Below are 16,349 nucleotides of genomic sequence, written 5' to 3'. Positions count from 1 at the left end.
AAAAGACTTCTCTTTATAGTTAAAATTTAATATTTTTTTCATGTCAACAATCTTTTAAAGAACAATGAAATTAGCGAAAGATGTGGGAGGCAGTCTTCAAAAAGGTTTTTGTATTAATAGATCATTTCCAGAGCAAACCTAGGCTTTTGATACAGAAGCGGTTTTCCCTCTGCAGGAAAACATCTCTTCATATTTCAGTATTTTCCACATAATATCTGAGCAGTTTCTGAGTAGCAGTTTATTTTGTGGCAGGTGTAGGAGGAATAACAGACTTCTATGAAGCACTTATTTGTGTTAGTTGCTTTCCTGCTTAACCCTAAATGTGGCTCATCTGTCATCATCATCATTTATTTATATAGCGCCAGCAGATTCTGTAGCGCTTTACAATTGGGAACAAACATTGATAAAACAATACTGGGTATTACATACAGACAGAGAGGTAAGAGAACCCTGCTCGCAAGCTTACAATCTATGGGACAATGGGAGTTTGAAACACAAGGGCATGTGCTACATCATATTGCACAATGGACTAGCTAGAACGCAAAGGTAAAAGTATTGAGTGGGGGGTGTGTGTTGCAGTGTTGGTCAGAGGGTTGTTGTCTTGCGTTAGCTGTGTAGAGGATGGTAATAGGGTAATCTAGGGAAATTAAGATGGTGCCTGAGGAATATCATAACCTTGTCTGAAGAGGTGGGTGACATCATACAGAAAAGTAGAAACATTCATTCCAAAAAAACACTCCTTGTTTATCCTTGAAAGAGAAAAAAAAAAGAAAATAAAACAAGCTCAGCGTAAAAAACGACTGTCTTCTACTGGTACTTTCTTGGTAAAGAATTAGAAAATCAAATTTGGCTGTCTGTAGATTTATGTTTTACAACCGTAATTTTAAACTCCTATGGCTTGCTCTGATAGCAATAGAACAGGTTACCCAGTGAACAGTTTAAAAATATTTTTTACCATATTTTCAGGATAACCAATGTTTCTCGATAGTATACTTTTAAAGCTGAACTAAATGTATTCAAAATACAGCTTTTTATGTCTCAAATTATATATGGGTAAAATATATTGATTAACATCAGACCTACTGTCTCAGGCTCTCTCAACTGGGAGCTGCAGTTCCTCTCTCGAAATAGTGTTGTCAAAGTAGGTATTTTTTGTAGCTACATATGTTTTATAAATATTTTAAAAAAGCAACATGTATTTACAGTTTCAAGTCATTCATCCTGCTATACTGGATTGATTTTGCAGTTTTTGCTGAGAGCACAGCAAATGCACCCATTCCAGCTTGAAAAACAAGACAAAACTGACATTATACTGAGGAAAGGCTTATACAGAGGGTGACATAAAAACACACACATTTTAATGGATTTTTGTGCAAAGACTATGCCCGGTGGTAAGCGAGGGTTGCGTTATGAAAGTGTAGTGTAAATTATGAGCATGGTATATAACAACTGAAATACACTACCATGATTTTTAAATGAGACATATAAAACTGGTAAAATTAAACAACTCCAGTGGAATAGAATGCTGTTAAAGAGATTCCATCCTTTGTACACAAAAATGAAAAGAAATGGACAGATAGATCCTGAGAAAATCTGAACACTTTCACAAAGAAAAGACTAAGAATATATAATAAAACAAAGCATTGTAAAACCTCATGCACAGCATTTTTCATTGGAACTAGAATCAGTTCTACAATTTCAGTTTTTGCTGACTGGGGACAGTCATTATACCCTCGTCTCTCATAGTGTGGAGTACTATGCTAGGTGTGATATGTAAATAGGGAGGAATAGAAAAAAATATGTTGCCACATACAATACTGCTAACTGGGTAGATTATTTATCCAACTCTATTATGATTTGTGATTTGAAATGGACCATAACGTAAGTATGGCAACAAGCACAGAGCAACTGTGAAATTCTTAGCAAAAAAAGTACAGTCCACTATCTGATACAACATATTTTTGCAGATACAATTCAACTGTCATTATATATATATATATATATATATATATATATATATATATATATATATATATATATATACATATATACACACACACATATATACTACATTTCAGATAGTCTTTTCATTTTGTTTTTAAACCAATAACAATAATTTCAGCTGAATCCGAACTCTGCATTTCTGCTTATGTTATCATTCGCGTTATATAGTTCCCGACACAAACCATGTTTCCCTATATGGTTGAATATGGATACATCCTACTGACATGTAACCATCCTCAATGATCAAGTACTCCATACACTGTCTCCTCACAGCCTTATGTGGAGCTCGACCCTCCCTAACACTTCCGACAACGGCACTAGAACAGAATGTGTCAGTTTATGGGAACACAGCAATACATCTGCATGTACTGAAGACACTTCATCGAAGGTTGTGTAACAGGGACATGTTATACGAGTCGCAGCGATACATTGTTTTATACAATCACACATCTCAGAAGCCACGTTGGCTCGGTGTACCACTTACACTGCAGGCTCTGTATACATCGGATCTTTCCCCCCAATCACACACTCCCGGAAGCCAGCACACCTGAGATACGCGCAGGGGAGGGGTATGTTACCCCCTTTACAAACACGTGTCTTCATTTAAGTTCTTTTTTTTTGGAAATACCGAAGTTGCTCGGCAGCATTTTTCACACTATGGAGCCGTCAACTACACATGCGCAGTGAGCTGGTTACGTCACCCGCCTCGCATCGCCAGCAGGAAGAGCGCGAGGCTCCTATCACGTGCCGCTCACAAGACTAGGAAGCGGAGAAGCCACAACCCCTAGCACATGTCACACCACACCACACACCATCCCATATGTCCTGTCACACACCATCCCATATGTCCTGTCACACACCACACACCATCCCATATGTCCTGTCACACACCATCCCATATGTCCTGTCACACACCACCCCATATGTCCTGTCACACACCACCCCATATGTCCTGTCACACACCACACACCATCCCATATGTCCTGTCACACATCATCCCATATGTCCTGTCACACACCACCCCATATGTCCTGTCACACACCACACACCATCCCATATGTCCTGTCACACACCACACACCACCCCATATGTCCTGTCACACACCACCCCATATGTCCTGTCACACACCACCCCATATGTCCGGTCACACACAATCCCATATGTCCTGTCACACACCACCCCATATGTCCTGTCACACACCACCCCATATGTCCTGTCACACACCACCCCATATGTCCTGTCACACACCACCCCATATGTCCGGTCACACACCATCCCATATGTCCTGTCACACACCACCCCATATGTCCTGTCACACACCACACACCACCCCATATGTCCTGTCACACACCACCCCATATGTCCTGTCACACACCACCCCATATGTCCTGTCACACACCACCCCATATGTCCTGTCACACACCACCCCATATGTCCTGTCACACACCACCCCATATGTCCTGTCACACACCACCCCATATGTCCTGTCACACACCACACACCACCCCATATGTCCTGTCACACACCACCCCATATGTCCTGTCACACACCACCCCATATGTCCTGTCACACACCACACACCACCCCATATGTCCTGTCACACACCATCCCATATGTCCTGTCACACACCACCCCATATGTCCTGTCACACACCACCCCATATGTCCTGTCACACACCACCCCATATGTCCTGTCACACACCACCCCATATGTCCTGTCACACACCACCCCATATGTCCTGTCACACACCACACACCACCCCATATGTCCTGTCACACACCACCCCATATGTCCTGTCACACACCACCCCATATGTCCTGTCACACACCACCCCATATGTCCTGTCACACACCACCCCATATGTCCTGTCACACACCACACACCATCCCATATGTCCTGTCACACACCACCCCATATGTCCTGTCACACACCACCCCATATGTCCTGTCACACACCACCCCATATGTCCTGTCACACACCACCCCATATGTCCTGTCACACACCACACACCATCCCATATGTCCTGTCACACACCACCCCATATGTCCTGTCACACACCACCCCATATGTCCTGTCACACACCACCCCATATGTCCTGTCACACACCACCCCATATGTCCTGTCACACACCACACACCATCCCATATGTCCTGTCACACACCACCCCATATGTCCGGTCACACACCATCCCATATGTCCTGTCACACACCATCCCATATGTCCTGTCACACACCATCCCATATGTCCTGTCACACACCATCCCATATGTCCTGTCACACACCACCCCATATGTCCTGTCACACACCACCCCATATGTCCTGTCACACACCACCCCATATGTCCTGTCACACACCACCCCATATGTCCTGTCACACACCACCCCATATGTCCTGTCACACACCACCCCATATGTCCTGTCACACACCACACACCACCCCATATGTCCTGTCACACACCACCCCATATGTCCTGTCACACACCACCCCATATGTCCTGTCACACACCACACACCACCCCATATGTCCTGTCACACACCACCCCATATGTCCTGTCACACACCACCCCATATGTCCTGTCACACACCACCCCATATGTCCTGTCACACACCACCCCATATGTCCTGTCACACACCACACACCATCCCATATGTCCTGTCACACACCACCCCATATGTCCTGTCACACACCACCCCATATGTCCTGTCACACACCACCCCATATGTCCTGTCACACACCACCCCATATGTCCTGTCACACACCACACACCATCCCATATGTCCTGTCACACACCACCCCATATGTCCTGTCACACACCACCCCATATGTCCTGTCACACACCACCCCATATGTCCTGTCACACACCACCCCATATGTCCTGTCACACACCACCCCATATGTCCTGTCACACACCACACACCATCCCATATGTCCTGTCACACACCACCCCATATGTCCGGTCACACACCATCCCATATGTCCTGTCACACACCATCCCATATGTCCTGTCACACACCATCCCATATGTCCTGTCACACACCATCCCATATGTCCTGTCACACACCATCCCATATGTCCTGTCACACATCACACCAGCCTACCATCCCATATGTCCTGTCACACATCACACCAACCTACCATCCCATATGTCCTGTCACACACCATCCCATATGTCCTGTCACACACCATCCCATATGTCCTGTCACACACCATCCCATATGTCCTGTCACACACCATCCCATATGTCCTGTCACACACCATCTACCATCCCATATGTCCTGTCACACACACCACCTACCATCCCATATGTCCTGTCACACACCACCAACCATCCCGTATGTCCTGTCACACACCACCAACCATCCCATATGTCCTGTCACACACCACCAACCATCCCATATGTCCTGTCACACACCACCAACCATCCCATATGTCCTGTCACACACCACCAACCATCCCATGTCCTGTCACACACCACCAACCATCCCATGTCCTGTCACACACCACCAACCATTCATGTCCTATCACACACCTCCCATAATGTCATGTCCTGTCACACACCACCAACCATCCCATATGTCCCGTCACACACCACCAACCATCCATGTCCTATCACACACCTCCTATAAATGTCATGTCCTGTCACACACCACCAACCATCCCATGTCCTGTCACACACCTCCTATAATGTCATGTCCTGTCACACACCACCTATCATTCCATGTCCTGTCATGCACCTCCTATAATGTCATGTCCTGTCACGCACCACAACACCATCATCCCATGTAATACCACCTCAACACTATGATCGAATGTCAATTCACATCTGTTATTCCATGTCATATTGCACACAACCACAATTGTCTTATGTCTCATTACATGACATGTTTTATCCCATGTCAGTACACAATACAACACATTTCATCCCATTATATATCACATAACACCAATGTAATTGCCCAGGGCCCTTAAAAAAAATTCTGGACTTTATAAAATGCCATGGGGCGATTATGTTGGGCATTGGGCATGTCATGGGACTGTAATACTACATGTTGAACTGTCTTGATGTGACTGGGCTATTAAGCCACAACAGTACAATATGTAATAATATCATAGTATAAACTATCAATATAATCATGTGCAGGCTCTGTCAAAGGGAATACATTCCACACCTTCTTTGTACACTACTCAAAAGCAGTAATTACAAGCCAACTACCCCACTCCAGAAACAACATCTAATGCCAACATCCCATGCTGCAAAAATACTTATGCCCGATAATGATGGGCATGTGGATAAACGTGGAGGGAAAATTACCACTATAGATTTGTGTGCACTAACATGCTCCAATGATTCTTTCCTCTATAGCAGAAATACAGTAGCTTATTCCAATACAAATTACAGAAAAGTTTTGAGAGTCATTTGTAAAAATGGAGTACATAGCTTTACCTTCCTTTAACGAGATACAGCCCAACATTTTTTCCACAAATCCTTCAGCATCACTGCCTGAAGGACTTGAACTGTGATGCCTGCATCTGATTAGATGGATTCAGCATTTATCCTATATATTTGCTCTATACCAAAACATTTGTAAAGATTTCATGATGTCTGCAGGGTACAAAAGCTGTGGCATACTATATGTCAGTAACAGCTGTGCAAATGCTCTACCACCCTTTACTAGATGGTAGGGCAGCTTTAAAGATTAAACCCTGTTAACATTAATGCCAGTTAAGTCGGGGCACAATTTGTCATGTTACAGTATGGGTGGAATTCAATTCCCCAAGAATACTGCCTTGGCAAGTATATTACCGTTACTATGGTAAATGTAACCAGGCTTTCTGCTTGTCGCAGCGAGCCACGGCAAAAACCAAGAGTTGAAATTACTGTATTAACGGTAATTATGCGCACTATTACAGGAATGTTGGTTATAGTGGGCAGGCTGCGTTACTTTTTACAGTAACGCAGGCAGTTGAATTCCTCCCTGGGGGGAATTACTGTAAAAAATGTGGCCTGCGCACTAATGCCAATGTTGCAGTAATAGTGCATGTAATTAGCTGTTTGCGGGTTTAAAATTACCATATTAAAGGTAATAGATTTAGCGCCATGTTACTCAGAGAATTGAAACCCCCCCCCCCCACTTAGTGTGTCATAAAATATTTTAACCTTTAAAATGATTCTGTGTGCGGGTCACAGACCAGTGTATATTTGTTCTTTTTTGTGACTGTCATTTTGGTCGCTCACTTTTCCATTTAATTTACTATATTATTAGAATTCCATAATTGAACACCAGTATTTCAAGACCTATCAAGTTTGTATCTCCTACACTACAAATATATTTGTGTTCCAAACAAAATAGAAGTACTACTCTGGTGACAGCAGCATTGGCAGTGAGCTGCTCACACAGAAATAACCAGTCTGGATCGCATTTACAAACAGAGGGAGTCAGCATGAACTGGGGGAACTTGAAATATCACGAATTGCATACCAGACAAAGGGACCATTATTGTGAGGACGTTATGCACACAGCCAGCATTGCTGTGCACGTACTACAGGCAGACGGTGTAAACGGGAACAAAGGGTATCTCAGGCACAAGGAGAATACGGCCGGGCAGGAGGTACGGGTGTTATATGAATGGGCGGATAGCGCCTGCGCGCCACGTGGTTGAACACACAGCCAGCACCATCACGTGACCCACCAACCCCACCCATCCACACTCAGCCAGCATGCTTCCAGCCGCCATTTCTCGACTAGCGCAGCTCTACCATCGACAACAAAACCGCCCTCACTTGGTCGTGGTATGATGCAGGACATATAAGTGAAATCGGTCTCACTGTATTACTGTTATTCATGGCCACTTTCTCGCCTTGTAGCTTAAAAAAAAAAAAAATCTCTCCTCGCGAAGCGACCAATCAGACTTGGAGCAGACGGCGCCAAAACACACAATGCTAGACTTGCGCGGATTGGCTGTTAGGGACCACGTGATGATCTACACTTTCCATCTCGCCTGTGCGGTAAACAAAACACCTAACGGGAACACAGGCGTCAATCAGCCGCAGTTTTCACAAACCAATTCCCCTTTATATGCAAAACTGATCGCACCACTGCATTGACTTCATGATTTGGCATCTGACGGGGAATAATAGGAACTGCACGGGCTATTAATAGATAGTGGAGGATAACTTATAGGCTGCTCAGTACCTTTCCCAACGTGTGTCTTTTCCCGCGCAGTTCCCCTCGAGTGGCGCGACACACTCCACGCAACCCACACTACTCAGCTGATTATGTCGGAACCCTCGTGCGGTGGACGCCAGATTTGGGTTGATTGGTCAAGAAGGTATCACGTGTTAAATGATGTAGCCTCGCCCACTGTTGGAATCCAGTTAGCACGCAGCATGAAAGGTGTCTGCATGCGTGGCAGATCACAGTCGAGGTCAACAATATCAACTGAATCCTCGTCGCTAATCATCAATCACCCTTATCGGTATCATGCATAGAGTGACATAACCAGGGTGCTATTAAACCAACACCTAGTATCTGACAAAAAGATCTAAAGAAAAGCGTCAGAAGAGATAAAATGTCCTCTGGTTGGTTGCAAGGTCGAGCTAAGGAGACGTTAGAAATTACAAATTATTTATTGTTTATTTGTAGGGTGGTGCAAATTACACGGCACCAAACAGGCTCTGTAAAAATCACATGAATACAAGTTAAACACAGTGAAAACAACAGAGCAAATTCAGTTACAAATTATACAAGTAAAATTACCAATAGCATATAATTACAAATTCTAAGAGTATAGGATAGACTAAAACAGCAGATGCAAAGAAGTTAAGTGAGCTGTGTAACTGGTAAATGCGAGCTAGACAAGAAGGGGTCATTAGTGGTTCTAGAGAGGGAGATTGAGGCCTCTCCCCTGCAACCCTATCTACCTGTGCATAGCAGCTGGGAGGCAGACAGAGGATCTGGCCCAACCGCCAGAAAATTATTAGCACAAGGTTCCTCTGGAATGGCCATGAGATACCTGGTGTGGATGTTTTCTGACAGAAGTATCGCTGATTTCTGTTTGCGCTTCAAAGAGAAGTGGACATAGGTGGAAAAGAAAGAAGAGGGAGAGCCTAGCCTAGGGCTTAGGGTAGGCAGTGGTGAGGATTTGGGGTTTGAGAGAGCACTTCAAAGGTTTGGGGAGAGACTTGTTGTTTGAGCGGGGAAGGGCGTTCCAAAGGGTGGGAGAAGTTTTGGAGGCAGGTGTAAGAGATAATTATGATTTATAATAAACTTAATTGCCAAATAGATGGCTGCTGGGCAAGTGCATCCAAGTAAGTCATGTGAGATACTCTCATTTCAAAGGATTTTGCAGCCTTGCAATATTCAGTCATGTCATGCAAACAACACAGAAAATGTGTTGGAATCTTGGATAGCATTTGTCAAATTCGTATAATTGAATTGACGAAAGTATATTGGTTTAATATTGGTTTGCTGTGCGATTGCGAAGCGTACGCTACATAACACGTGGCGTGATGCGATCGCACGGTAAAATACGCACGCACACACTCGCATTACAACATTTAGTTATTTATATAATTCATATTCATATTGGTTTCGTCACTGTAATTTATGAGCAGATAATATTTGGTTTATTAGTAGTATATATATATATAAATATATATAATGATTATACGTACACTTCAGTAATATATATGGTTCAGGTTGTGGGAAAGGTGGCATGTCTGGTATCATACTAAAACCCTATTCATCAGCAGCTGTCCGGTGCAGTCGGCGAAGAGATCGCACATTGCATACTTTAGTTATTGATATTAGGGAATAATCCTTTGTATGATGCTGGCTATGAAAGGAGCAGACCCCCTGGAGAGACGACCCCCACCTTTGGATTCCTTAGATTGAATCAACCTATGATCTGTTTACCCTGGACCCACCCAACGTCTGGACCTATAGAAACAATCTACGTCATCTCTATTGTTCAAGTGTAACACTGTACTGTATATAATCATCGCTGCACACCCCCTGGTTCTCAGTCAACTCTGACACAGACATTTAGGGACATATTAAATTCTCGACGGAAACGCAGAAAATCTCGCGGTCCCCGCACGATTACCGTTATTACAGTAATCGTGCACGGAAAAATGTTAATACAGTAATTTACTCACTGGATTTCAGCTCGCGGCTCCCTGAGCCGCGAGCTGAAATCCAGCTATCTATTACCTTATTAACGGTAATAGTTTTTCCGCGGCGCGGAATAAAAATAATTGAATATGCCCCTTAGTGTTGGACAATGTTTTTAGAACCTATTAACATTGTTAACAAAATGTTGGATGCGGTGAATAACCTGTAGGGCTAAGGTGTGGGACTTGCGAGGTACTGCTAGAGATAGGAGGGTTTTTGAATGACTTAAGCTGTGTATTATATTATTGCCACATTGCTGACCAGACCACAAGACAGCTAATAGTAGATTGTTCTGCAGTATGATAGCATAATTTGACTTGTAACAGAAAGTCATATTACTGGTACTCATAAAACTGATTATATAGCCATTAATATTAAATGCCTACTTGTTAAATAATAAAAAAAAATGTTAACCTTGCTAAGTTCATCAGCATAGTGGAGACTTCTTGATTTAGCAATTATTGTTTGAACTAAATTGATCAGCCATGAGTGTATATATTATAGATTTGGTGCAGTATTTTTATGATGTTATTTGCATTTGATGTCTTTGTATTTGACTAGTGGCTCCAGTATGCATTCTTTAAATCAGTGGTTCCCAAACTTTCTCAGCTCGAGGCACCCTTAGGGTCACCATAATTTTTCCAAGGCACCCCTAAGCAAAAATAATTACCGGGTAGTCCCGTTTTTTAAGTAGTTGGGTCAAAATGACGTAAGATGTAAGAAGACCCCTTCACCATCACATTGTGCCCCTTTATCATATCACTCTGTGTCCCCCTCTTCACCATCTCACATCCTGTGTCCCCCTCTCTTCGCCATCTCACTCTGACCCCCCCTTCAGCGTCTCTCTCGGTCCCCCTCCTTCAGCGTCTCTCTCGGTCCCCCTCCTTTAGTGTCTCTCTGCCCTCCTCCTTCAGCGTCTCTGTCCCCCTCCTTCAGCGTCTCTCTCTGCGCTCCTCCTTCAGCGTCTCTCTGTCCCCCTCCTTCAGTGTCTCTCTGTCCTCCTCCTTTAGTGTCTCTCTCTGCCCTCCTCCTTCAGTGTCTCTCTATCCCCCACCTTCAGCGTCTCTCTGCCCTCCTCCTTCAGTGTCTCTCTCTGCCCTCCTCCTTCAGTGTCTCTGTCCCCCTCCTTCAGTGTCTCTCTCTGTCCCCCTCCTTCAGTGTCTCTCTGTCCCCCTCCTTCAGCGTCTCTGTCCCCCTCCTTCAGCCTGTCTCTCTGTCCTCCTCCTTCAGCCTGTCGCTCTGTGCCCCCTTCAGCCTCTGTGTCCCCCTTCAGTGTCTCTCTGTCCCCTTCAGCCTCTCTGTGTCCCCCTTCAGCGTCTATCTCTGTCCCCCTTCAGTGTCTCTCTCTGTCCCCTTCAGCCTGTGTCTCCCTTCAGCCTCTCTGTGTCTCCCTTCAGCCTCTCTCTGTCCACCTTCAGCCTCTCTGTCCCCTTCAGCCTCTCTCTGTCCCCTTCAGCGTCTCTCTGTCCCCTTCAGCCTCTCTCTGTCCCTTTCAGCCTCTCTCTGTCCCCTTAAAACTGATTATATAGCCATTAATATTAAATGCCTACTTGTTAAATAATTAAAAAAAAATGTTAACCTTGCTAAGTTCATCCTCCTTCAGCATCTCTGTCCCCCTCCTTCAGCCTATCTCTCTGTCCCCCTCCTTCAGCCTGTCGCTCTGTGCCCCCTTCAGCCTCTGTGTCCCCCTTCAGTGTCTCTCTGTCCCCTTCAGCCTCTCTGTGTCCCCCTTCAGCGTCTATCTCTGTCCCCCTTCAGTGTCTCTCTCTGTCCCCTTCAGCCTGTGTCCCCCTTCAGCCTCTCTGTGTCTCCCTTCAGCCTCTCTCTGTCCCCCTTCAGCCTCTCTCTCTGTCCCCTTCAGCCTCTCTCTGTCCCCTTCAGCGTCTCTCTGTCCCCTTCAGCGTCTCTCTGTCCCCTTCAGCCTCTCTCTGTCCCCTTCAGCCTCTCTCTGTCCCCTTCAGCGTCTCTCTCTGTCCCCCTTCAGTGTCTCTCTCTGTCCCCTTCAGCCTCACTGAAGGGGACAGAGTCCTTTGGACTATTATGACTGTATAAAAGAGAGAAATAAGAAAACTCACACATGACACAATTTTTCAATGAGTTAGTTGCAAATCACAAGTACCTCATTTGCCTCTACTTCATAGTAATATATCACATACTGCAGCCATGGAGAAAATTAATGTCTACCTAAACAAGGTTAATAAATTTGTCCAGACGTTTTAACAGAAATACCCCTCAGACTGGCTCCTCCCAAGGGGTTTTTGACCTATACATATAGTTTACAGTAAGCATACTATTTGAAATTCATCATGAAGTTGACCGTCAGTTTTGTTATGATGACCGGACATTTCTAGTTATGCTCATGGTGTTATACAGTATGTCATGAAATAAGCCGAAGCTGGAACAAGTGCAAGATCTTCTCTGGAAGTGAGTTTCCACTTTTGCTCAGCAGATATTAACTAAAAAAACGTAAAAACATATATGGACAGCACGGTGGCTTAGTGGTTAGCACTTCTGCCTCACAACACTGGGGTCATGAGTTCAATTCCCAACCATGGTCTTATCTGTGTGAAGTTTGTTTTCCCCATGTTTGTGTGAGTTTCCTCTGGGTGCTCCGGTTTCCTCCCACAATCCAAAACACATACTAGTAGGTTAATTAGCTGCTATTAAATTTACCTTATTCTCTCAATCAGTGTTTGTTAGGGATTTAGACTGTAAAGCTGGGTACACACTACAGAAATTTCAACCAACTTTTTATGCCGAGCGATTTTACATGTGACCGATGGTCCGATCGCTCGGTCCATGGACTGCATACACACTAGCCTTGTTTAGGAGGATAAAGGGAAGAGCGGACGTCCCTTTAGCGACTTTTTACAGCCATGTTGTCGTGAGCAATGACTGTAATTTCGTACTCACTGTTGTGGATCGGTCTGAATTTTATACACACTACACAGCGGAAACGAGATTGGACCGAAAATATTAAATGGTACGACCAACCAAATGAGGCAATAATCGTCCATTTGGGCAGACTTTCGACCATCGTGTCACTGCACACACTGACCCGACTTTTGAACGAGCGGTCCTATGTCGGCTGTTTGAGCTGATTATTGGACGAAAACAGTGTAGTGTGTACCCAGCTTAAGCCCCAATGGGGCAGGGACTGACATGTGTGTTCTCTGTGCAGTTCTGCAGAATTAGTGGCGCTATATAAATAGCTGATGATGATGATATTGGATAATGCACTCGCTACTATAAATGATATGGACATTAAAAGTCACATAGGAGTACTGTGATTATATGAAAAACACTGAGTGTAAGCTGGGTGTGTTTATACATGTCACATAAATCAAAGGAGACCTCTTATATTTTTAATAATTTGCAGTACAGGGTGTAGTATTACTTATATACAAAAACTTTCCTAAAGAATACCAGAAGTACCTCTGAGGTGCTGCTGTTATGACTTTGGACATTTCACCTCACATGCAGAAGTTAATAATCTTCTCAGAGTATATATTCCCACCCCTCACCTTGCTTGCCATTGATTGTTTCCTTTGAATTGTGTTTTGGACATCCTACTACCAGTGTTCTCCAGCTATCCGAATTATGTTCCAGTGCTTTGAACAATCTACAAATCTGTGTTTTGTTCCCGTGTCTCCTTGGATCTGTCTGTTACAGTTTGTCTACTTTTCCCTGCATTTGTAAGTCCTCATATTTTCTGCTATTTTATTATTTATATGCTGCCATTGTGATTGTTTTATCCAGGATAACAGGATACAAGACCCTGTATTTGTTTTTTGCTGTGCTACTGTCATCAGTAAAATCTTCCTTGGATGCCATTATTTCTTTACTACTGTGTGTGATGCACAGTGAATAAACCTGATATTTTTTCACCTACTCCTGAAGCCGAAAGCTGGGTACACACTGCCTAATTTTCCACCAACTTTTTATGCCGATCGATTTAACATCTGATCAATGGTCCGATCGCTCGGTCTATAGACTGCATACATACTAGCCTCGTTTTAGACGATAAATGGAAGAACGACTGTCCCGGTAGCGACTTTTACAGCCATGTTGTCGTGATTTCATACACACTGCAGCAATATTTGCAGGCCATGTAACGATATACCAAGGACATTAGCATAAAGGGGCAGAGCTTTCACTATAGTTAACACCAAAAAACGCATAAAAAACAGAAGACAACAAAATTCAGCTAAAATTCTCAAATATTCTTCACTCACAATGCTTCATTCTCATTCTGTAGTGCATCATCGCTATGTGGTCCACAGCAGAATCTAACGCCCATGTATGAGTGTATAAAATTACTGAGGAGCCTGTGTGGCGCCGAGGGACGAGAGAAGATGGTGGATGAGGAGCAGGTGTCGGTGGGGGCTGGAGCAATGGAGGCGGAGATTGTGCTAGATAGTAAAAGAGTAAAGTCAATGAGCTATGCTAGACGTATCAATGCAATAGATTACTGCTATTTCTATTCCGTTACAATCAGCTAATTCACAAGTCAGTGATGTGCGGATACTGCACCACATGAGACAGGTAGTGGCCTCTGAAATTTACATACACACCCCCCAATGGAGCCCCATTGGGGGGTGTGTATGTGGAGAAAGTATCGGAGGATTATCATGGATCGATCGTAAATTTATAAACACTACACAATGGAAAGGTGATTGGAATGAAAATATTGAACGGTACGACCAACTAACTGAGGTGACAATTGACCATTTGAGAAGACTTTCGACTATCGTGTCACTACATACACTGACCCGACTTTCGAACGAATGGTCGTATGTTGGCTGGTTGAGGCGAGACCACCCTTGTTTCTTCAGCTACAACCCCAGGGACCCTGTACCAACTTTTCTCTAAAGCTGAACATCTCTCTGGGAAGCATTTCCCAAATATAAACTCTCCCTGGGGTTTTAAAACATGTTGGTGAGGAACCCGAGACTAATATAACTGCATGTAAACACTATTCTAGTGTCTTTGTCACTATATATATATATATATTATACATGGCCGCCATCAGGGGGGTACTGATGTATGGGGCCCGGGCTCACCGGAGGGCCTGCTGCCCACCAATAAGCAGTTTCATCACTGCTGTGTTCTCCCCAACGTGTCCCTGCTGCTGCTGCTGTGAGTCTGGCAGTGTCAGGCATCTGTGAAACACAAATTTCATCTCCGATTAAAGTTTGACAGCTGCCTGTCACTGCCAGGCTCACAGCAGCAGCAGCAGGGACGCTGGGGAGGACACAGCAGAGATCGCAGGGGAATGTTGGCTCCGCCCATTTGACCATGTGATCAGCCTCCTCTTCCTATCAGATGATGGTGTGACCTCACATCACACAGAGGACTGCAGCAAGCAACTTATTTTTCATTCTGGACAGTGTAAGTAATTTTATTTTATTTGTACTCATCTTAAGCCAGTAGTTTACACTATTTATATTTTATATGGGATTTGCCCCTCATTCCTATTATTTTGTCACTTGGTAGTTTCACTTCAATAATAATATGTAGTGTTAATTTCAATATGTATATTATTCATTCAATATAGGATGTAATATATCCTTTTGATTTATTGTATGATAATGGTAGGATTAAGGGTATGGATATTATGATACATTAGGCAGATGTGCTAATGTATCTCTTATTTATTTTCTTCACTAGGGTAATTTTATTAATAATTAATTTAGTTGTTCACTATAGGGCACTGTATAGTATTAATAGGTTTGTTTAATTTTTCTCTTCTATCTACACTTTATATTTATGGAATATTAGGATTTATATAAATTGATATGTCTTTCTAAGGGTATTATATTACTGCTGAAAACGTTTTATAGGAATTATCCATTGACTTCAGGGTGATCAGGTTTGTATTTTTTATTTTTATCTTTTATTTTTTTATTTTTATTTTTATGTTTTACTGGATCGCTCACATATGTTCCATTTCTCTAAATGGGAGGACCCTTTAAAGCCTCACATTATAGTGCTAATGCTTTGCAACTTTCCTGTCATTTAATTTTCATTATAATTTCAATGCCTTGATACTTACCTTCTTGTCATTTGCTGAAAATGAAACATTCAGGGGCATATTCAATTAGCTTTCCGGTTCGCGGTAACGCGCGTTACCGCGAAACATGCGCAGTATTGCCGGTAATACGGTACCGCA

The 16,349-nt window shown here is 43.5% G+C and overlaps 1 protein-coding gene across 3 annotated transcripts in view; it reads right to left on the bottom strand.

Moving 5' to 3' along the window:
* MGA (MAX dimerization protein MGA) overlaps window positions 1–8,323 on the bottom strand; it is a 70,767-nt gene extending 62,444 nt beyond the window's left edge. For 2 of the 3 annotated variants that reach the window (XM_075192867.1, XM_075192865.1), the window contains exon 1: window positions 8,198–8,323. The gene's annotated coding sequence lies outside the window, so the exon portion shown is untranslated. Of the gene's footprint in view, window positions 1–2,488; window positions 2,675–8,197 lie in introns of those variants that run through there. The other variant, XM_075192866.1, reaches the window with a different exon arrangement.
* Between the last annotated feature and the right edge of the window lie 8,026 nt (window positions 8,324–16,349).

This window comes from Mixophyes fleayi, chromosome 12 (genome assembly GCF_038048845.1).
Source record: "Mixophyes fleayi isolate aMixFle1 chromosome 12, aMixFle1.hap1, whole genome shotgun sequence".
Classification (NCBI taxonomy): domain Eukaryota; kingdom Metazoa; phylum Chordata; class Amphibia; order Anura; family Limnodynastidae; genus Mixophyes; species Mixophyes fleayi.
The sequence above is the reverse complement of the archived record's forward strand: the minus strand, read 5'-3'. Positions and strand labels throughout refer to the sequence as shown.